Below are 23640 nucleotides of genomic sequence, written 5' to 3'. Positions count from 1 at the left end.
TGGCATATTCTAGAGCAAAGTTAAAAAGTAAAGGTGATAGTGCATCTCCTTGCTTTAGCCCGCAGTGAATTTGGAAACGCATCGGACAGAAACTGACCTATACGAACTCTGCTGTACGTTTCACTGAGACACATTTTAATTAATCGAACTAGTTTCTTGGGAATACCAAATTCAATAAGAATATCATATAAAACTTCTCTCTTAACCGAGTCATATGCTTTTTTGAAATCTATATGCTAGACTGTGATTAAACCTTTTTAGGCCGTATTACTAGTATATAAATTATTATTATTGGCTACATGTTTCTAGCTGAAACAGAGAAGTGGAGTTTTATTTTTCTCATAAATATACGGACTTGGGGGCCTGGAGATACACTCCTTATCACAGGGGCTCCGTAGTGATGTCCAAAAATGTAGCTTCATTACTCCAATCTTCGAATGCAGTCAGGATGTCCTTAACCTCATTCGATATTGTCAGAAGTGCAAATCAGGATCTCTTTCATTAATTTCACTCAAAGTAGTTCACTAAATTCTAACCTGCGATCAGGATCGTCTTCCAATAGGCCATGTATCAGGCGTGTCATATAGGGCTTGAATTTGGCCTTATGTATGATTATCTGTTGAAAAATGAGTAAATTAAAAAAAAAAATTCTTTAAAATATCCTGTGATGTGTGGAATGCATAGCATAACATTTTGTGGGTATTTGTGCCCTTATCGGATGTTGAGTCGCCATTTTTAAACTTCCTGCGTTATGGATTTTTAAATCACTCGCCCACTTTTATTGTTGTTTCTGGTAAATTAAATTAAAAAATTGTTTTTCTTTAAAATACTCTTTGATATGTGTGAAATGCATTGCATAACATTTTGTGGGTATTTGTGCCCTTATCAGATATTCAGAAGTCATTTTTAAACTTCCTGGGTTATGGATTTTTAAATCACTCGCCCACTTTTATTGTTGTTTCTGGTAAATTGAATTAAAAAAAATTTTTTTTCTTTAAAATACTCTTTGATATGTGTGAAATGCATTGCATAACATTTTGTGGGTATTTGTGCCTTTATCAGATGTTGAGTCGCCATTTTTAAACTTCCTGCGTTATGGATTTTTAAATCACTCGCCCACTTTTATTGTTGTTTCTGGTAAATTGAATTAATTTTTTTTTTCTTTAAAATACTCTTTGATATGTGTGAAATGCATTGCGTAACATTTTGTGGGTATTTGTGCCTTTATCAGATGTTGAGAAATCATTTTTAAACTTCCTGCGGTATGGATTTTTAAATCACTCGCCCACTTTTATTGTTGTTTCTGGTAAATTAAATTTAAAAAAAATTTTGTTTTTAAAATACTCTTTGATATGTGTGAAATGCATTGCATAACATTTTGTGGGTATTTGTGCCTTTATCAGATGTTGAGAAGTCATTTTTAAACTTCCTGCGCTATGGATTTTTAAATCACTCGCCCACTTTTATTGTTGTTTCTGGTAAATTAAATTTTCAAAAAAAAAAAATTTTTTTTTCTTTAAAATACTCTTTGATATGTGTGGAATGCATAGCATAACATTTTGTGGATATTTGTACCCTTATCGGATGTTGAGTCGCCATTTTTAAACTTCCTGCGCTATGGATTTTTAAATCGGTTTCCAGTAACTTCATTTTTTTGCTACATTGCCAGACAAAAATGGATATACTCGTAATTTCTGAACTATTAAAGATACATGCGTGAAATTTAGAACACACATTCTTTAGACTATTAGGAATCTTTTCTCTGTAACAGAATTTTGTTAATTGATTTCATTTAAAAAATACGTCCGTTTGTTTGCAAGAAAGGAAATGAGAAAAGTGTTTTTCAATTTTAATTGTTTATTTTACAAACGTAGGGGCTAATATCAAAATTCTGTTGCAGACAGTTTGTAGAACATGCTTTTGCAAATACATTGCAAAAAACTGTTTGAATCTATCTTTAAAGGCGGTTTAGATATATCAGTTTTAGTACAATTCTGCATTGGGTATTTTTTCTTTTCAAATTTGGGCCCCCAAATAATTTTTTTTTTTCAAAATATTTATATTTGGTTGAGTTGTTACAGCTGCTAAAGCAAGGAGGTGCACTATCACCTTTACTTTTTAACTTTGCTCTAGAGTATTCCATTAGGAAAGTCCAGGATAACAGAGAGGGTTTGGAATTGAACGGGTTACATCAGCTGCTTGTCTATGCGGATGATGTAAATAAGTTAGGAGAAAATCCACAAACGATAGGGGAAAACACGGGAATTTTACTGGAAGCAAGTAAAGAGATAGGTTTGGAAGTAAATCCCGAAAAGACAAAGTATAGCAAGTAAAGAGATAGGTTTGGAAGTAAATCCCGAAAAGACAAAGTATAAGATTATGTCTCGTGACGAGAATATTGTACGAAATGGAAATATAAAAAATTTAAAATTTATCTTTTGAAGAGGTGGAGAAGTTCAAATATCTTGCAGCAACAGTAACAAATATAAATGATACTCGGGAGGAAATTAAACACAGAATAAATATGGGAAATGCCTGTTATTATTCGGTTGAGAAACTTTTATCATCCAGTCTGCTGTCGAAAAATCTGAAAGTTAGAATTTATAAAACAGTTATATTACCGGTTGTTCTGTATGGTTGTGAAACTTGGACTCTCACTTTGAGAGAGGAACAGAGACTACGGGTGTTTGAGAATAAGATTGTTAGGAAAATATTTGGGGCTAAGTGGGATGAAGTTACAGGAAAATGGAGAAAGTTACACAACACAGAACTGCACGCATTGTATTCTTCACCTGACATAATTAGGAACATTAAATCCAGACGTTTGAGATGGGCAGGGCATGTAGCACGTATGGCGAATCCAGAAATGTATATCGAGTGTTAGTTGGGAGGCCGGAGGGAAAAAGACCTTTTGGGAGGCCGAGACGTAGATGGGAAGATAATATTAAAATGGATTTGAGGGAGGTTGGATATGATGATAGAGAATGGATTAATTTTGCTCAGGATAGGGACCAATAGCGGTCTTATGTGAGGGCGGGAATGAACCTCCGGGTTCCTTAAAAGCAAGTAAGTAAGTAAGTAAGTTGTTACAGCTGTGAGCTCTCTACATACAAAAAATTAATATTTTACACTAAATAGGAAAACAGTTTTAAAAAATACCATCCTCTCCCCTTAGTCTGCGTCTGGATTTATTTGGACTTTGTGCCTTCTGAAAGCTCGTCTTTACTGGTAATTGCAATATGCTGTAATAGCTGACCTTGGACGGTTAGTGGCATCCGTGTTCCTCGAAACGCTACCCAAGATTGCAGACTGCTTTACGAGTTGACGGAGGAAAAATGAAATTATCATTTCATTGGTTGATAACAAGGGAGGAGGTTCTTTATACAGGGTGAACAGAAGTAATGTCATTAATTTCAGGGGGTTATTCTTTGAGATATTTCAAACAAAAAATTTGCATAGATGTTTACTCGTTTTTGCTTCTTTCTCGAGATAAAAATTGTTTTATATGAAACATTTCGTAGCGTGTTTTGGGAAATCCATTGATTCAATTCCCAATATCCTGAGTCAGTTTAAGAGATAATGAATGATTGAAAGAATTTTAGTTTTGTCCTTTAAAAGTGCAGAAATCTGATCGGAATAAAAGTTTTCGTTCTGAAAAGGAATTTTTCAATGTTACATTTGTTTAGGTGCAGAAATTTGACTCACTCACTCACTCACTCACTCACTCACTCACTCACTCACTCACTCACTCACTCACTCACTCACTCACTCACTCACTCACTCACTCACGTAGGCTACACACATATGCATACATGCACAACCACATGTTCGTCTGTAACACTTACGTTGACTACACACGTACATTGTATTATTTATTTATTTATTTATTTATTTATTTAACTAGCTAGCTAGTGAGTATACAAATTACATTTATAAAACAAAAATGTTTCTAGCCACTACCGTAAGAGCCAGGCTCGTGTACGGTGTGGTCTTAGTCAATAATATAACATAAAATTTACAAAGGACAGTTTACTAAATACAGTAAGTAACTTAATTCAAACCAATAAATAACACACAGGAGCAAAAAAAAAAAAAAAAAAAAAAAAAAGAAAAAGAAAAAAAGAAGGAAGATAAAAAGAGAGAAAAATACACATCTAATATAAATTGACAATCAGAGAGAAGCCAGTGATATTCAATAAGAGCATGAATATAGTCGACAGAAATAAAAGGTAAAAAAAGTACATTGTTAATATTATACATCATGAATAATTTTTATAAATTTCTTTTTTAAAATCTTTAATTTTAAAATATTTAAAATTTGGAAAATGGTTTGTAATTTTATTATTAAGTCTTGGGCCGAAACTAGCACCATGTTTAAGAGCTGCACTTGTATGACATTTAGGCTCAATTAATGGGAAAGTAGACTTTTGTCTTCGAGTACGATATTCATGTCGATTAGATTTACGTTTACATACATAGGCCTACATAATAATAATAATAATAATAATAATAATAATAATAATAATAATAATAATGGTTTATTTTAACTGGCAGAATTAAGGCCATTCGGCCTTCTCTTCCACTCAACCTGTATGATAGAAAATTACTACAATGCTATGAATATAACATAATCAATACAATACAATACAATACAATTCAAAGCAATGCAATACGACAATACAAGACAATACATAATTATTAATATAATATAATGACAATTCTTTTCATCTTCACAACACCAATAAAATAAGTATGTAATAATAATAATAATAATAATAATAATAATAGTAATGATAGTCATACCTGAATTACATACATACATGCATGCATGCATGCATGCATACATACATACATACATACATACATACATACATACATACATACATACTGTCGGTGACTCAGGAGAAGACGAGAGCGGACTGAGGAGGAAGGGATGTGAACAGATAACGTACGATAACACGTGCAATATTTGTACTGCAGTAAGCGGAAACATTAGGTCTCCTTCTGTTCAACTTAGCTTTAATTTCCATACGCATTGTTACTCATGTTTCCTGCACAGTAATAACCTGGCTACTGGGATGCTTATCTGAGCGATGTTTATAATAATCAGCAGCGTTAGTCAAGAAGGTCACATTCTTTCCGCTCGTCTTCTCCTGAGTAACGGACAGTACATACATACATACATACATACATACATACACGTGCAGTCTTCCAGGACGTTAAAGAAATGTTTACACGCTTTGAGCAAATACAGTTCACCTTTCAGGTGACGCGTCATGGAGGTGCATATGGGGGGAAAAAGGGGCAGCTGCACCATGTTTCCTTGACCTTGCCATTAGACGAAGGTGATGCTCTGAGCTCCACACAGATTGCATTTCGTAGCTGCGTAGAGATAAATAGTTTCGTCTTTATCTGATAAGGAACCGACTTCATTGACTCCGTACTCTGCCCTCCTGTCCGTTGTCAGCGCTGACTGCGCTCTTCCAAGATCTCGCACGAGGTGATGCGCGCAGTTTGCGTATTGCGAAGCCCCAGTGCGCTGCAGGTACGAGATTTGATTTTTTTTTCCTTTTTTTACGTAGTTGAGAGTACCTATACAGGTGACGTAACGATCAGATTTCTTCAATTTTGTGTGCACAATTACTAATTGTGGTTAAAGATGAGTTCATGGGAAAACCCATCGGGAAACTTCTTCATTGTTGTACAGAGAGAACTGGCACTCACGGTTTTTCATCACAATAAAGTAGTAAATCTTTATTGTGCCTTAAATCAAGTCTCAGGCAGAACTGCTTGTTTTATGCGGATGTAATCGGTTGTAATATTCATTAGCATACACGAGCGAACAAGTACGGAGAACAGCAAAAGCATAGCAAATTATTTTCCAAGGAGACTTTTTCTGCTTCTTTGTACTCTCTTTCTAGTCCATTATGTTTTGTGCGAGATCGTGCGTATTTGCTTGCTTTCCGCACAAAACCAATACGCGGTAAGTGTGAAATACCACATTCAGTATTCCCAACGTAACACACATAACAATTTCCCTCTTCTTACCGCTTAAGCGCGACATTCATTTTACTGCTTTAGGCTTTTAACATATTATTTTTAGAGACGTTTAACATAGCAATAATTATAAATTGGAAACTTACCACTGCAATTTCACCTAAATTGCACTGTTAATTATTGTTTTTAAATATTTGCAAAAATTAAGTAACTTCTACAACTCCACTAAAGTTACTGCATTCGTGAAGCAAGTGACATTAAGGAAGCCGTGAAAAAATCAACAAGATTCCATAGACTGGAGGGGGGGGGAAGACACACGTATGTCACGGCCTGCTGGAGTATAGTAAACACACAAAACATTTTAAAGCAACAATGTTGAAGATAGATATTTTTGTTTTGCAAATTTGCCGTCATTGAACAGAAACCAAGATGGAGATTTCATTGCAACTAATTAGAAATTCCTCTTTCAGGTATGTAATAAACGATCTTCGTACAAAATAATGTACGATACACGAGCGGTATGTTTTCTTTCAATTCTCGGAAATTAAAAAAGCTCAACTACGTTTCGCTTTTTCAAACTTTTCCTCGAACATGAAAACTTCAACATACCGCTCTTGTAACGCTTATTACTATTTCTCCTTTTTAAAAGTTATTTTTCCATTTAACATTACTCGCACGTTCCACTCCTTTTTCGTTATGTCATTAATTTTCTTCCCTTCTTCGAATTCTTTTTTATTTTAATTCTCTTTCTGCATATTTTAAAATTTTTTGATTGCAACTAAATAAAAATCTGCGCTTGTTCAGGTATACTCCGTTACAGTATTGGCAAAAAAACCGGACCGACCCTTGTAGCTGATTTCAGAGCTTTGTTCACTCCAGGGCGTCGGTGCATATTCCTTGGACCCGAAACCACCTTGCAGCTGAACAACAGCCACGCAGCTGGTTACTGTTTTCCTACTTAATTACTACTACCACTTAATTAACTTATTATTCCCAGAACATGAATTTTACCAGCTTATTTTCTAATGGCTTTCGAAATGGGCTACGTCAGCAGTCGAAACTACAACAATTTCAATAGATTACTCGCTATCTTGTGAATGCGGGCGTGGCATGCGCAGTGGCTCATTTCGGGGACTTATTCCGTCGGTCCGGTTATTTGTCGCTGCTGTACACTTGAGTGCATTGGTGGTCGGGCGGCATAAACATATGAAGAGTCCACTGCAAGAATGATGGATGTCACTTTCTTGTCGAAAATGAACCAAGACTGTCAATGCATAGCTTAAGACATATAGAATGTACATAGAGAGTTATACGGCATTAACACTGATAGTCATTGTCCAGTAATGATCGGAAAATCACAGTTAAGCTTTGAGCGCTAAGCATTTCAAACTTTCAATTGCTTCTCCTGCAAAATGTATTCCAAATGACATCCATCATTTTTGCAGTGGACTCTTCAAATGCTACCTACCACAGCCCCTTCCCAATGTATGAGTGGCAGATATTATTTCTGTTTTAAGAGTTAAGGCTGGTTCACAATAAACCGGGAACGGAAACGACAACGAGAGCGAGAACAGAAATATTGTTAAAATAAATGTATTTAAATGTGAGCATTCACATTTACGTATTGTGAACGGTCACATTTAAATACATTTATTTTAACAATAGTTCCGTTCTCGTTCCCGTTACCGTTTTCGTTCCCGGTTTATTGTGAACCAGCCTTTACTTAGTATTAAGAGAGAGAGAGAGAGAGAGAAATAACTCGTCCGGCCTTAATATTAAGGATGATCACGAGGATCCGGAAATTAATAGCAAACAAATGTAATCAGTTGAATATGAATAGTGTTATAAAAATAAAATGTAATAATTAAGCACCATTGATTATTAATTCATCATCATCATCATCATCATCCTTCACGAATTAGGCCTCTGTAGACCTGTTTCGGCCCCATCTAGCAGTCTTCTAAAAGGTCTTCCTGGTCGACGATGTCCTCTAGGTTTATATTGCATCATAATTTTTGGGATTCTTGAATTTTCCATTCTTCTTACATGATCAGCCAATTGAATTTGTATCTGCTGATTTTTTCTTCTACTGACTCTACTTCTAATTGTTCTAAAATTTCTTCATTACTTTTTCGGTCTAAAAGAGTATATCCTGCTGTCCTCCTGAAAAATTTCATTTCCGTTGCTTTGATTCTGTTCACGTCTTTTTTCTTTAATGACCAAATCTCGCTTCCGTATAAAAGGGTGGGTAATGCTAGTGTATTATATATTTTTATTCTTGTAGATTTTTGTACTAATTTAGCTTTTAATGTATTGTTTATTATTCCTAGAATTTGTGTAAATTTGGTAATTTTCTTGTTCACATCTTTTTCATTTTGATAAGATCTTTCACAACCCAGATAATTGAAATTTTGTACTTGTTCGAGGCATTGGTTATTGTGTATTATCTTACTTCTGACTGGGTCTTGTCCTAAAAATGCCATTACTTTTGATTTTTGTGCTGAAATTTCCATCCCAAAATCTTTTAATATTTTATTTAATGTATACAATCCTCTTTGTAAATTATCCTCTGAATTGGAAATTATGACTTGATCATCGGCATAGAGTAAGGTATTTAATGTATTTAATTATTAATTTATTATTAATTATTATTACTAATTTGATTATTAATTATAAAATAAAATCTTAGAAGATGACTATAAAATTATACTTATAAATAAAAGATTGTATTTAAAATTAGCATATCCCTAATTAAGGCCTTCTGACTGGTATAAATGAAATTGTATAATCTACAGGTAATCTTTAAGAATTTGCGAGATGATTTTTTGAATTTCAAAAGATGATATTGATAATTGTTTAAAAAATTATATATAAATTTTGGTAAAGAACTCCGAGCACCAAAAAATAAACCTGTCACTGATCAATTGAAGAGAGGGATGTTACATTTGGCACTAAGGTAGGGGATACATGGTTCATAAATGGCCCTCTTTTCCTGATCAATCTCGATATACTCTTTTATTTTGGAACCGACGCTGGAATATAATTTACGTTGTATTTTTGGTCACTTCATATAAAATATTCATTATTCGTTATTCGAAAACAGTGTGGTAGTTAGGCTACGCTAGCCTTTGTTTATACCGTTTTTAAACCATTAAAAGCACTCGAGTGTACAGATACGAAATAAAAATTTTTAGCGAGTCTTGATGGGAGTCTACCTGTATGTAGGCAACAATTTCGCACGACTGTCTGCAAGTGGCATATATACAGGGGCTCTTATTTACTGCACATGCGCAGTGTTTCGTAAACGAAACTTAGGCAATAACGAAGCTCCATATTTTATTTCTGTATTTGTGCGTAGGATATACGTTGCCCAGTTTCGGAATGAAACTACAGTTGTGTTGGTTTGAATGTTTTATTCTACTTTTTTCTCCTGTTTCTTCTGCTCATTACAATTTTTGCCTTTTCCTTCTTCTGTTTGTTAATTCTATCTTTAATCTCCTGTTTCTTCTGTTAATTATTTTTCCCCTTTTTCTTCTGTTTGTTTTTATTTTACATTTCCACCTGTATCTGCTGTACATCATTGTTTCACCTCTTTTCATTCTTCTGTTTATTTTTATTCTATCTTCTTCTGTTTCTTCTGTTCATTATGATTTTTCTTCTGTTTATTTTGATTCACCCTTTTACTACTGTATCCGCTGTTCATTATGATTATTCCTCTTTCTCTTCTTTTTAGTTTTATTCTACTATTTGGTCCTGTTTTTTCTGTTCATTACGCTTTTCTTTATTTTCTTTTTCTACTTATTGTTATTCTATTTATTCTTTCGTTTCTTCTGGTCATTATAATTTTTTCTCTTTTTTCTGTTTATTTTTATTCTACTTTTTTCTTCTGTTTCTTCTCTTCATTATTAATTTCCCTCTATTTTTCCTTGTCTTTATTTTTATTACAATCTTTTTCGTCTGTTTCTTCTGTTCATTACATTTTTCACATTTTATTCTTCTGTTTATTTTTACTCTACTCTTTTCTCCTGTTTCTTCTGTTCATTGTAATAGTTCCTCCTTTTCTTTTATATTTATTTGTATACTGCTTTTTCTTCTGTTCATTATAATTTCGCTTCTTCTGTTTAATTCTATTCTAAATTTTTCTCCTGTTTTTGTTGTTCATTATACTTTCTTCTTTCTTATACTTCTGTTTATTTTATTTCACCTTTTCCTGTTTCTACTGTTCATTATGAATCTTCCGCATTACTGGTAAATTTTATTCTATCTTTTTTCTTCTGTCCTCCGTTGATTATAGTTTTCCTTCTGTTTATTTCTACTCTACATATTTCTCCTGTTTCTTCTATTCATTGTAATTTTTACTCTTTTTCTTCTGATCATTTTTATTCCAACTTTTTCTTCTGTTCTTTATAATTTTTCATTTTTTCTTCTTTTGTTTATATTTATTCTTTCTTTTTCTCCTGTTTGTTTATTATAATTCTTGATTTTTTCTTCTGTATCTTTTATTCTACTTTTTCTCCTGTTCTGTCCATTATGATTTTTCCTCATTTTTCTGTTTTAATCCTCTTTTCCTTTTTGTGTTTATTTTTATTCTACTATTTTTCTCCTCTTTCTTGTGTCGTAATTTTTTCTATATTTCTTCCTCTGTTATATTTTACATTTGTCTTCTGTTTATAGTAATTTTTTCTTTTTTGTCCTGTGTTTGTTTCTATTCCACCTTTTCTTTTCAGTTCTGTTCATTATTATTTTCCATTTTCTTCTTCTGCTACTTCTTCAGTTATTTATTTTATTCAATATTATATTCTTTTTCTTCTGTTGCTTGTTTTATTCATCATTATGTCACTCCATTTTCTTCTGCTGCATCTTCTGTTCACTATCGTACCATTCCTTTCTCTTCCCTTGTTTTTTCTGTTCTTCATTACACTCATTTTCATCTGCTGTTTTTCTGTTCATATGCCCAAGGTTGCGGGTTCGATCCCGGGCCAGGTCGATGGCATTTAAGTGTGCTTAAATGCGACAGGCTCATGTCAGTAGATTTACTGGCATGTAAAAGAACTCCTGCGGGACAAAATTCCGGCACATCCGGCGACGCTGATATAACCTCTGCAGTTGCGAGCGTCGTTAAATAAAACATAACATTTTCTGTTCATCATCATTCTCCCCGTTTCTTTTCTTGCTTCTTCTGTTTATTAATATTCTACTCCTTTCTCTTTTTCTATTCCTTTTGCTCATAATTATATTTAAGTATTATTTATTTTTTTTCGCTCATCATCCCCTTCATTCCCTCCCTTCTGTTAATTATTATTCTCATTTCTCTTTTCAGTTTTCTTTTACTATAGTCTTCATTCTCGCTTTCTATCTCTTTCTTATTTTTGGATTATCCTTTCTCACTAGTATTGTTTTCTAAGCCGCCTGCAGTATTCTCCTCCCCGGCCTTCAGATCTTCATCGGTAACCGTTTATAAGGTATTCATTAAGCAGGTCGGAAGCTATAATTTCGTCCGCTATCGTTGCAAGGTAAGATATCGATCAGTTTATTATGTAAACGGGAAGCAGTTACCTGATACTTATTACAGAAAACCCAAATAATAATACTTGCGGGCGTGTGATTTCTGGAGAAGTGTCGATTTTCAGAAGCACGTCTCCATAAAAATTACAGGTTGAACAATAAAAAGCAGCATTTTCATATTCTACCGAGAAATTTGTCCACGACTATTATGATCCACGGGTTTTGCCGCGAGTGACTTGCTTGTTTTCTGACATGTCATCTATTGTATTTTACAGTCCTATCTTCTTGAGAAATGAAAGTGCAGAAGTAGCAAAATATATAAGTAATGAGTTGAATACCAAATAAATAAATAAATAAATAAATAAATAAATAAATAAATAAATAAATAAATAAATAAATAAATAAATAAATAAATAAATAAATAAATAAATAAATAAATAAATGGATGAATGAATAAACAAACAAAACAAAACAAAACAAAACAAATATATAAATAAATAAATAGATAAATAAACAAACAAACAAATAAACAAATAAATAAATACATAAGTAAATAAATAAATAAGTAAATAAATAAATACATTAGTAAATAAATAAATACATAAGTAAATAAATAAATAAATAAATACATAAGTAAATAAATAAATAATAAATAAATGGATTATTGGGTAAATGAATAAATGAGTAAATTGATAAATTGATAGATAAATAAATAAATAAAAAAATTTATAAGTTAATTAATTGATAAGCTAATAAATAAATAAATAAAAAAAAATAAATAAATAAATAAATAAATGGATTAATGGGTAAATGGATAAATAAATAAATTAATTAATAAGGTTGGGATTGTCAGGATGTTTGGGATTTGAAATAAAAGTTTGATATTTCTTTTCATTTCTGTCTTCATACTCCCCGCATTTAAATTTGACAAGGCGGAGCCTTCTCGTTAACTACTTCATAATCGCTTCCTCATTCCATGAGGCCTAGTCTACAGACAACAATGCAATTGATAGTCGAAACGATTCACACATCAATATGACGCCAATGAGTTGTTTGAAATTGTAATGAATAATAATGTCATTATAAAGAACTAGATTCATTTGGAAATTAATACCACAGTTTAAGTGTACTTCAGAATTAGGCTATGTTAAATCAACTCAATTTTTATATTCCCTGCATTTATCAATCACCCCATTTGTGCAGAAATAATAATGAATTAATTAATAATGCCACCTTCGTTTGTTTTTTCTTAAGTAATACCACGGCTGACTGGATTCGAAACAATTTTTTTTTGAACGCAACATAATTTCAGTCATCCAAGGTCCACTGTAATCAATAACGTTGCCATATTGATAGAAAATAAGATCAGATTTCTGAAAGTCAAGCGGATAAATATTTCACGTTTAATAAGTAAATACTCTCGAACGCGTCTTCGATTCCTGTTGGCTACATTTCGTTACAAACATGTTACTTTCATTGAAATAACGAAAAAAATGAAGGAAAAAAAAAAGAAAGAAACAAGAAAGAAAGAAAGAAAGAACGAAACAAATGAACCCCCTAAAAACATGAAGTATAGAAAAAGCATAGAGTTCTTTAACCAGAAGAATCGATAACTCTCAATACTCTCGATAGTATCGAAGGTATCAAAATATGGAAAGTTTCGAAGTCGCAATTTCAGTAGAAATGTATCCCTATTGGGCGATAAATGAATTAATGCAAAAATAACATCGAGATAAACAACAAAGAAATAAAGCAATATAATTTCACAGCCTTCGGTGACGAACAAAGGTCTCTCTACAACGAATAACATTACGTCGCTCAATGAGGGGAAATTTTTGGGCACGCGCTTGGAAATTTTGTGCGTGATGACGTGTACAGTCTCCTGAACAAAGGAATATCACCAAGACGGACGAGATCTGAAGGTTGACGATTTTATTGCATTATAAAGGAAACATTGTTTTATATTCTTTTGTCGCGGGGAGGTGTTTCTATGGCAATGAGTTCATGGAGTATGATTCATAATTATCATGTACCCCGTTTCGCCGACTCATTTGTACTTAGAACCGGACACTCCTGCAACACCTACGGGCAGTCAATCTCACGGTTGAAGACCTGCCTTCTGTGTTGAAGGTGAAGGTGAAGGTGAAGGTTTCAATCTCTTAATGCAAAAAATTGTTTTAGGAAATTTTAGATACTGAATAAGAACAAAATCCGTCCAATTGTTTAGTAGAAATCGCTGTACACAGACAGACTAGTACTAAAATTATTATATTTCATGTACATCATTCCCTGATAAATTGACTCGTAGATACTGAATACGAACAAAATCCGTCCAATAGTTTAGTAGAAATCGCTGTACACAGACAGACTAGTACTAAAATTATTATATTTCATGTACATCATTCCCTGATAAATTGACTCGTAGAAACTTAATATGAACAAAATCCGTCCAATAGTTTAGTAGAAATCGCTGTACACAGACAGACTAATACTAAAATTATTATATTTCATGTACATCATTCCCTGATAAATTGACTCGTAGATACTGAATACGAACAAAATCCGTCCAATAGTTCAGTAGAAATCGCTGTACGCAGACAGACTAGTACTAAAATTATTATATTTCATGTACATCATTCCCTGATAAATTGACTCGTAGATACTGAATATGAACAAAATCCGTCCAATAGTTTAGTAGAAATCGCTGTACACGGACTAGTACTGAAATTGTTTGTTTTCATATGAACCTGCTTACTAATTTTATTGTTTAATAAGGGATAATTTTCAACGAAATTTATAATTTTTTATATCTGTACAGTCATATAATTGAAGAAAGTGAAGGAGGTAAATAGGTGTTTAATGAAGGGAAAATGCTAGGGCAATTTTTGTAATGAAGTTACTCGTACGTAAGTGCATTTATAGAACTTAGCAAAATAAACGTTAGAAAAATGCTTAATAAAGGGTAAAGTTCACAAAAAATTATAATTGCTTCTGTACAATAAATGAACTTCAGCAAAACAATAAGTTAAAAACATTCTTAGTGAAGGGAAATTTTTCACGAATATTTTCGTCATTCTCTGCGGCCAGTGTTCATATAATTCCAGTGAGTGGAAGGCGTAGGTTATGGATGTACCAATGTTGCCACATAGTACGTTAATAAATTATTTAGACCTCGAAACAATGAATGTATATGTCTGTAGGTAGCGAATGCAGCTAGAATCGTTCAACAATTCAGTAGGTCTATAAATTGCTGAGCACAGAGACAATATTGAGAGATTGCATGCCAGGAACGACTATTTCTTTATGATGAGATGCTTGAGAATTTGTATTGTTATGGTAATCTAGAATTAGATTATTTGAGAATTACAATATTTGTCCTTACACTTTGTATAGCCAGAAAATGAAAACGAGATAAAATAATCGTGAGAAGAAAGGCTGGAGAAAGCAAAGAAGAATATACAATTACGTGTGTATTGTTGGGCGGTCGGAGTTGCATGTTAAAGCAGTTGTAAAACCTGATTGCAGCAGTATAGACACAGAATTTGTTGTTGGCTTTGGAATGTTATGTACCCATGTTTACGAACGTGTCCTACCAGCAGTGATTATATCAATGACGTAATTTCCATCACCTCGTGCTACGGATAGGGACCCTAACGTCCGCTAGGTATTACACTAATTAATTGACAGACCAGCGTTTTGCCTCTTGGGAATCCCGTGCATTGGATCATCAGGTGATGTAATCTGCCAAAACGTGACTAAACACAAGCTCACGGTGTGTAGGTTCAAGATGGACACTCACATTTACTCCGAGGGGACGCAAGCAATCTTGGCTTGTGGTTTGGAGATTTACAGAAACGGGGATTTCGGTAGCTTTTCTCACGAACTTTGAGTGGTACTAGAGTGGTCACGTTTCCGTTGGACTTAACCTTAAGAAAACGATCGAAGGAGGCGGAGGAAATAAAACAACTTTTGCTATTACATTATTTATACAAGAAAAATTAACAGAAATGTACAGGGTGATTCTTTTAAGTATGAATAGAATAAGGACGCCGTGAAATAAAACTGTAGGTATTTATTGTTCAGTATTTTTAATGAAAAGTGTTACTTTCAGTAGGATGATACGTCATCACATTGCTTCATTGACGTGAGAAATTTGTGTCACTTTCCCCGGAAGGTAGATAGGATGAAGAGGAAATATGTAGTAGCCATCTCGATTTCCTGACTTAACTCCATGGAATTTTTGCCCTTAGGATACTGTCTACAGAACACTGTGTACGCAACAAAACCACGAACATTTCAGAACATGAGACGCGAAATTCAAAATGCCTGTACTGCTATTCTGCCAGAACGTTAGTTAGTCTGTATGTGGCTCCGTTCCACGTCGTTGTGAACAAATCATTGATGTTGATGTTAGTAATTTTGAATATTTACAACTTCGGCCTCATCTCGCTAAGTACAAACTTGTTATCATCAATTAAATGCCAATAACTCAATACCTGTAAAAAAATTGATAAAAGAAACATTTATGTAAACTAAAGACTAAAAATAAAGAGCTTTCTCGACTTGCACTGCCGTTATTAGCTTGTTTTTATGGACGTAAACGGAGTTTACCAAGATAATGTTGGTTGCTATTAACGACGGGATGTAAGTCATATTGCTTCTCTAGGGAAGTAAGTGAGAATATGCTTCGTTCAATAGTAACATAGCAACAAACAAAAGACTACTCAAAAGTCAACGATCCTTCCTACAGATCTGATATTTAAATCATGTAAAATGAAGAAATATAGCCTACTAGTGGCTTGTGCAGCAAATACTTCTGCAAACTAAGTTCGTTAGGCGTTCAAATAAAAATTTTTCAGATTTATTTTCAATGAAGAATACTTGTCTTTTTGATAGTTATTTGCTTCCATAATAATGAAACACCCTCTGAATTGATTTTTTTAGGCCAAATACTTTTCCTTGAACCTATCCAACTTCAGTTTTTGAATTTCAACGCGAAAACGCAAGTATCAATGTCAGGACGATAGCAGTAGCTATTTCAGGTCATTGTGGATTGTAGGCAAAAGTTAAAAAAATGTCAGGTTTGCTAAGCTTTCGAACAATAGCATTTTCGTATAGCTGCTGCATGTATTGCTTGAAATGTAGAGCGTAAAATCATTTTATCCTACTAAGAGATCTTGCTGAAATGATCTGGAGACTACACAATTTTCTAGGCCTCTTATTTTATCAGTAAGTAATACCTTTTGATCTTTCCTTAGGAACTGTAATTTTTGCGCTCTCTCGAGCCAATACTGAAGACAATGACACATATCAATATCTACACTACACCGCCATTAAGTATATGAAAAAGACTAACCCCACTGGGTTAATAAGTATAAAAATATTTGATTTTTAATAACAATATTATTATCTTAAGTTTTGTAGTTATATATACCAGCCACTCAGTAAATTATAGAAATGAAGATCTAAATTAAGATATTCTCTACATTTACTTACATAACCTCAAAACGTTTCACTTTCATGTCATCAATATAGCATCAATATTATGTACAATTAATGAAAAAATAGACGCATCATGATATTAACTATAATAATATTTAATTTCTAATGGTAATAATGTCATCAAACCACCTCAAGTTTCGTAGATTTGAATATCCAATACACAGCTGTACTCAGAAAATTATACACTGCAGAATCAGTTTTTAATAACAAATTGAATTGAGCTCTAAATATGTCGGCAATCCTGCAGGTCATGGCCTTCGTGTAATAGCCTATTGTTTATTGTAGTGTGTGTTTTGTTCTGAAATTCAATCAAGTCGGCCGTGATTGAATAAAATTAGTTCTCAAAACTGACAACAGATGGATTTTGGAAAATAGGAAAATGATGTAGGAAAATTGACATTTCACTGAAAACTACTACTTTTCCGAAGAACTTTGGATGCCAGGCATGAAAATGAGGGGTCACTCATTAAAATCCGTTTAGCCGTTTTCCCCTAATTTCCATTACCAGTTCAAATTATATATATATAGATTTTTATTATGTAAAATATGGGAGTGGAAAAAACATTATAATTATGTAATTCGTAAGTTAAGTAGAATTTGCTAGTCTAGGACTACTTAATTGCTTTACTTTACTTGCGATACTGACTATAAATTGGATTCGATATTGGGTTTTCGGTATTTATTGGCATCGATAGAAAAATAGCAGCATTGAAACAAAAGTATTGAAAGCGGCAAGGCAAATCAAATTTGTTGCTAACCATAGTAAGACCCTGTGTTGTGATTATACAGCTAAAATGTGAGTTGGAGAAACTAGCGAACAGATATTTCTGGTGATTTTGGAAGTGAACATCGTTGAATTTGGAAGGGAATTTTTTTTTTCTTTGTGTACATGGAGTTGAAAAAGTAAGGATTTTATAGCAATATATTTAGAGGAAGAAAAATTGTGGAAAATGTAGTAACTTACTTTTGCAATGAAAGTGCGTCGTATTGGAGGTGAATATGTAATGGTTTCTAGTCAAAAAAAGAAAAATAGGTACATGAAACACGATACGATGTAAGTGAAAAGTGGATAACTTGTATTAATGGTATAAGCATTCGAAAATAGTCAAACAGAAAAAATAATACGGTAATGAAAAAAAAAAAAACACACACACACACACACTTTTATTAATGTAACTTCGTTTGTACAGTACATCCGCCATTACACTAACTTCTCAGTCACCAGTACTGACAACGTTACCAACAAAAAGTAACCAACACACCACTTGAATATCCTGCATTCAATCACAATCTTCTTCATCTTCACATACACCGCCGGGATAAAGGCCTTGACGTCTTCTAAGCTAAGCTAACTCAAACTAACCTAAATAATAATAATAATAATAATAATAATAATAATAATAATAATACCACGAAGACTTCGATCATATTATAGTCTGACAATTTTAGTGATTCTTTACAATAACGTTACCAAAGGAAGGCAGACAGCAAAAAAAGGACACATTCTTACACAATTTTGAGTATATGCAAGGCATACCAAAAACATAAACTAACCTTATCTAACCTATCACAGATTCGAATATGCAAGGTCTACGAAAGGCGCGTATCGTAAAAGTAACTTAGGTCTACTTACAAATGGCTTTTAAGGAACTCGGAGGTTCATTCCCGCCTTCACATAAGCCCGCCATCTATCCCTATCCTAAGAAAGAGTAATCCAGTCCCTAGCATCATATTCTATCTCCCTGAAATCAATTTTAATATTATCCTCCAATCTACGTCTCGGCCTCCCCAAAAAACTTTTCCTCCCAGATCTTCCAACTAACACTATATGCTTTTCTGGATTCACCCATAAATCCGTGCTACATGCCCTGCCCATCTCAAACGTCTGGATTTAATGTTCCTAATTATGTCAGGTGAAGAATACAATGCGTGCAGTTCTGTGTTGTGTAACTTTCACCATTCTCCTGTAACTTCATCCCCCTTAACCCCAAATATTTTCCTAAACACCTTATCCTCGAACACTCTTAACCTCTGTTCCTCTCTGAAAGTGAGGGTCCAAGTTTACAGAACAACAGGTAATATAACTGTTTTATAAATTCTGTCAGTTTCTTTAGAGCAGACTGAATGACAAAGGCTTCTCAACTGAATAATAGCAGGCATTACTCATATTTATTCTGCGTTTAATTTACTCTGGAGCGTCATTTATATATGTTATTGTTACTCCAAGGTAGGCCTATTTGAATTTTTACGCTCTTTCAAAGTACAAATTTTATCGTGAAATTAACTCATAAAAAATCGAGAGTAAACTAGCATGAAACTTTCGTAATATCACCAAAGTTATGTTGGTATAACTGATAAAAGAGCTGTAAAACAGTTGAAGGTGTATAAGCGGCGTACGAAGGGAAGTATCTATTCTTTAGTTTAGCCAGCGAGTTAATACCCGTGTTTACTCTTTATCGATAGACAAAATCGGGTTGTGTCCGAGGTTACGGGTTCTATCCCGGCCCAGGTCGATGGCATTTAAGTGTGCTTAGATGCGATAGGCTCATGTCAGTAGATTTACTGGCATGTAAAAGAACTCCTGCGGGACAAAATTCTGGCACATCCGGCGACGCTGATATAACCTCAAAAGTTGCGAGCGTCGTTAAATAAACCAGAATTTAACAAAAAAAAAAACCCATTGGGTTGTTGAAGCTAGATTATAGTCGAAACCTCGTTGCTATGTACAAAACGAAGGGTTGGGCACCCTACTACGGTGTAGTTTGTCCACGGAACCGGTTTCTGAACGGATGGTGCACAGTGTATTCCTTGTTAGATGAGCTTTGGTATTCGAGACGAGGTGGCCGAGTGGTTAAGGCGTTGGACTGCTAATCCAATGTGCTCTGCACGCGTGGGTTCGAATCCCATCCTCGTCGTCCGTTTTTATCCTAAAGTTGAAGTGGAAGTAGCTCGTTTGTATCTAATATATGTTTTCAAATATCGTTAATGTCGTATTTTTCTTATTTTATTTCACTTTTTATTTGCCATTAAGTATATTAGTTTCGTATTCATTTTTCTATTATGTGATCAATTTTTTCCACATTATCTTTTACATTTTGTTTTAATTATTTTCTGTCTTATCCGTTCTTTTCACTTCACCACATATATACAACGTGTTTAAAAAATAATGCATAATTGCATTGAGGGAGTCAGAAGCAAAGGGGTATAAGTGACATTTCTTAAAAAAAAAACATTTAAATGCATCCAGGGTAAGTTAAATAAAAAAAAAATTTAGTGGCAAAGGAATGCCGTATATCTTTTAAAGACACCACAAGTTAAAATTTAAAGTTAAAACTTCACGGAATTTATGAAAGCTTAAATATATTCGATCATATTTTCTCAAAAGTAACTAAAGTGCTCTTGAACGTCTTCGCTTGTGACATTTTTAAATGACAACCTATAGCTTTTCGTATATAATCTGAAAGAGTATATTTTTATGTATTATTTCATTTGTTTTATGCACAAGAATAGAGGATTCCACGTTAAGTAAAAAGCATTGGTTTTATGGGCCTTGCCTAGTACATTGTACAAGCTATGTGGTTGGTAGGCGTTTCTATGGTAACTGGACATTTGATGGAATAGCCTCATATGCTCGATACTTCTTTCTTAACGTGAAATCCATAGTATAGTATGAAGTTATCTTAATCGATGACTGTTCGTTGGTTTAGAAATCAATGCCAACAAATCCGTACTATTATTTTTCTCGCGGTATATGGCATTCAAATCATTCTAACCTATCTGATGATATCCCCCCCCCCTTTTCTTAACTGTAATTGAGCACAAACGCTACTTAGGTGTAAATTTTTCTGACATTTTGTATATTCGATTCCCTAATCGTTTCAAATGTATATCATTTTACCTTTTAGGTGTATTTCCAAATTATGTAATACGCTTTGTCAAATCTGGCAACCTTTTCATAAGGGAAGCTAAATTTATTATTATTATTATTATTATTATTATTATTATTATTATTATTATCATTATTATTATTATTATGTGGTTACTAAGTAACAATTTAATTATTGATGCATTTTGTTAGTCGCTGTATTAGGAAAGTAGTTTTATTGATAAAATCAACACAAAACAAGATGTTCTTAACAAAAAATGTGAGAATTGAGATGACGTACACAACAAGAGGTATGCTTACTATGTAACGACACATATTCAATTCAGTTAGATATTTCTCAGTCAACTGAAAATGGAATAGAAGCGAAATTCAGAGATCTTAGATTGTCAAAGATATAAAACGATCGTATTCAGTTATTTCTCGTTCTTTTTTCTTGCTATTAATTTCCTTTTATGGTTACATTTCATTTATTCTTTTCCTATCCGTTTTATTTTTCAAATCCTTTCCTTTTGTCATTTTTTCTATATTTTCTCTTCACTCTTTTCTTGTTCTCACAGTTTTTCTTTACATCTATAGTTTTTCTTCTCTTCCTTATACAGGGACATCGCTTTATTTTTACTAACTTTTTAATAATAACCTGCCTATACCTCTGGATCAACGCTGTTTGCTACCCCCTTCCGCGACTGGAGTTCGATGATACTGGTGTAATATACAAACAAATCTCTTTACTAGGTATAGGAGGGAAGAAAAGTAGTCCATCCATTTACGTAAACTAGGAAATATCGCGATTTTGAGTTTGATAATTTTCATTAGGTTTTTGTTTAATCAAAATACAGTACTGTATTAACAATGCGTGTTTTTACTCACGAACTGAGCTGTCCATGTGGACGTATTCATTATGCAGTGTATATTATACTGTCTACAGCACATTAGGGTACAATATAGAGAATGAAGTTAAATTGAAAAATAATCACAATATGGATATTTAAACACATTTTTCAAAATGGTGGCTGTTCATTTCGATACAGCCTTCAGTTCTAATGTGCATATTATCGCGCTATAGACTATTGTACCTAATCCCAATTACTAGTTTCGTTCTTCGTACTAGTAACTCGGGTTGAAATAATTCCGTACCTACTGTATAAAAGGGTACCTTAGGTACTGTAAATTCAATCTTCACTTCTGCCCGATCCGAAAAGATAAAATTACTCAGACATGCTATCTGCTGTCCGACCAAGTGGTTTTGTCGCAGGGTCGTAGAGAGGGAGGAAATCACGTGACAGTTAATTACTTAACGAGGCCCTTTCATTTAAGTTATTTTAAACAGTTGTATAATATTACGTAGACGTCCAATTCCTAACAGAAATTAATGTTCTGAGAAAGGAACTAAGACAGCCCAGCCACTAGTTGGAGAATAAAAGCTGGTGGGAGAAACCGGGATACGACGTAGGCAAATGGACGACTGTACCTTTGCGAAAATGATGCAATATTGAAAGCTCTTTCGTCACTGCAAAACACGAACATATTTTTGGAACGTACTGTTTACTATGACCGAAAGGCTACTATGACTCTATATGCGGTCTTGGTTCTGTGTGGAGGACGGTTGAACTTCATTAGTAGAAGGGGTGGGAGTGAAGTACATTCAAAAACTCAGGTACAATAAAAATTGAATTAAAAATAAAATGATGTCCCTGTATATGTTTTTCCACTTGCTCCATAAACACTTTATTTCTTTTCTCTCTACATTTAATTTTGATTTGTATTTTTACTTTTTCTTTCTTTGCTTTAATCATTCATTTTTCTCGCCTTTTCTTTCGTTCTTCTCTCTATCCAGAATTTGTTTGTTATTTTCCTTGTTCAGAGTCTACATCTGTATTGTTGCTTCACTCCACCGCTTCCTCAATAGTTCTGGACTTCTCTTTACCTTAAAGAACACAATCCTGACTTAGCCGATGGTCCATTCTCTCAGCTCATAATCTCTGTGAAGAGTTGCACGATCTGTCGTGAGAGGCGCGGCCTTGACCGTGATCCTTGGCGCTGCAGGAGGATCATCACGACTCCGCGGGCCCCAGTTTGCTCACCCTGGCTTTGACGCGCCGATTATAGTATCGTGTCCTTATCAGTGCAGAGCGCTGTGACATCATGCACTAATGCACTCAGCAAGAAGAAGTCAACAAACAAATGCAAGCGATGCAACTGCAACTGCGATTTATGGAGGTCACACCGCGGCCGTGGAACTAATTAGACGTGACGTCACCGCGACGCCGGCACATCTGCGCCTCAACGTGACGACACAGACGGCTCGGAGTTCGAGGCGCATCCAAGATTTATTGTTGACGGGGAGAACAAAACTAGCGACCGCAACAGGCGCAGATTCAATTAGAAGAAATAATGAAACAAAATGCAGCATAAGAAACAAGAAATAGAAATAAAAGAGGAAGACGAAGGAAGGGCAGAAGGAAGAAAAGTCAATGTTTTGAAAGGGTAAGGGAAATGGAAGAGTTGAAAGCGAAAGAGAAACAAAGAAAGCAAACATATAAAAAGATTACATTGAATAAATAAATAAATAAATAAATAAATAAAGAGTAAATGAACAAATATATGAAGGAATAAATAAATAAATAAATAAATAAAGAGTAAATGAACGAATTTATGAAGGAATAAATAAATAAATAAATAAACGAGTAAATGAACAAATACATGAAGGAATAAATAGGTAAATAAATAAATAAATAAATAAATAAATAAAC

The 23640-nt window shown here is 33.7% G+C and overlaps 1 protein-coding gene and 1 non-coding gene across 2 annotated transcripts in view; both read left to right on the top strand.

The window, feature by feature from the left end:
* CaBP1 (Protein disulfide-isomerase A6 homolog CaBP1) overlaps positions 1–23640 on the top strand; it is a 386104-nt gene that overhangs the window by 292674 nt on the left and 69790 nt on the right. The gene's annotated exons all lie outside the window — the stretch shown is intronic.
* On the top strand, positions 19838–19919 carry TRNAS-GCU (transfer RNA serine (anticodon GCU)). The gene has a single exon. It is a non-coding gene; the product is annotated as a tRNA-Ser (tRNA).

Source organism: Periplaneta americana, chromosome 1, assembly GCF_040183065.1.
Source record: "Periplaneta americana isolate PAMFEO1 chromosome 1, P.americana_PAMFEO1_priV1, whole genome shotgun sequence".
NCBI lineage: Eukaryota > Metazoa > Arthropoda > Insecta > Blattodea > Blattidae > Periplaneta > Periplaneta americana.
Note: the sequence above shows the minus strand (reverse complement) of the source record. Positions and strands in the feature narration are given on the sequence as shown.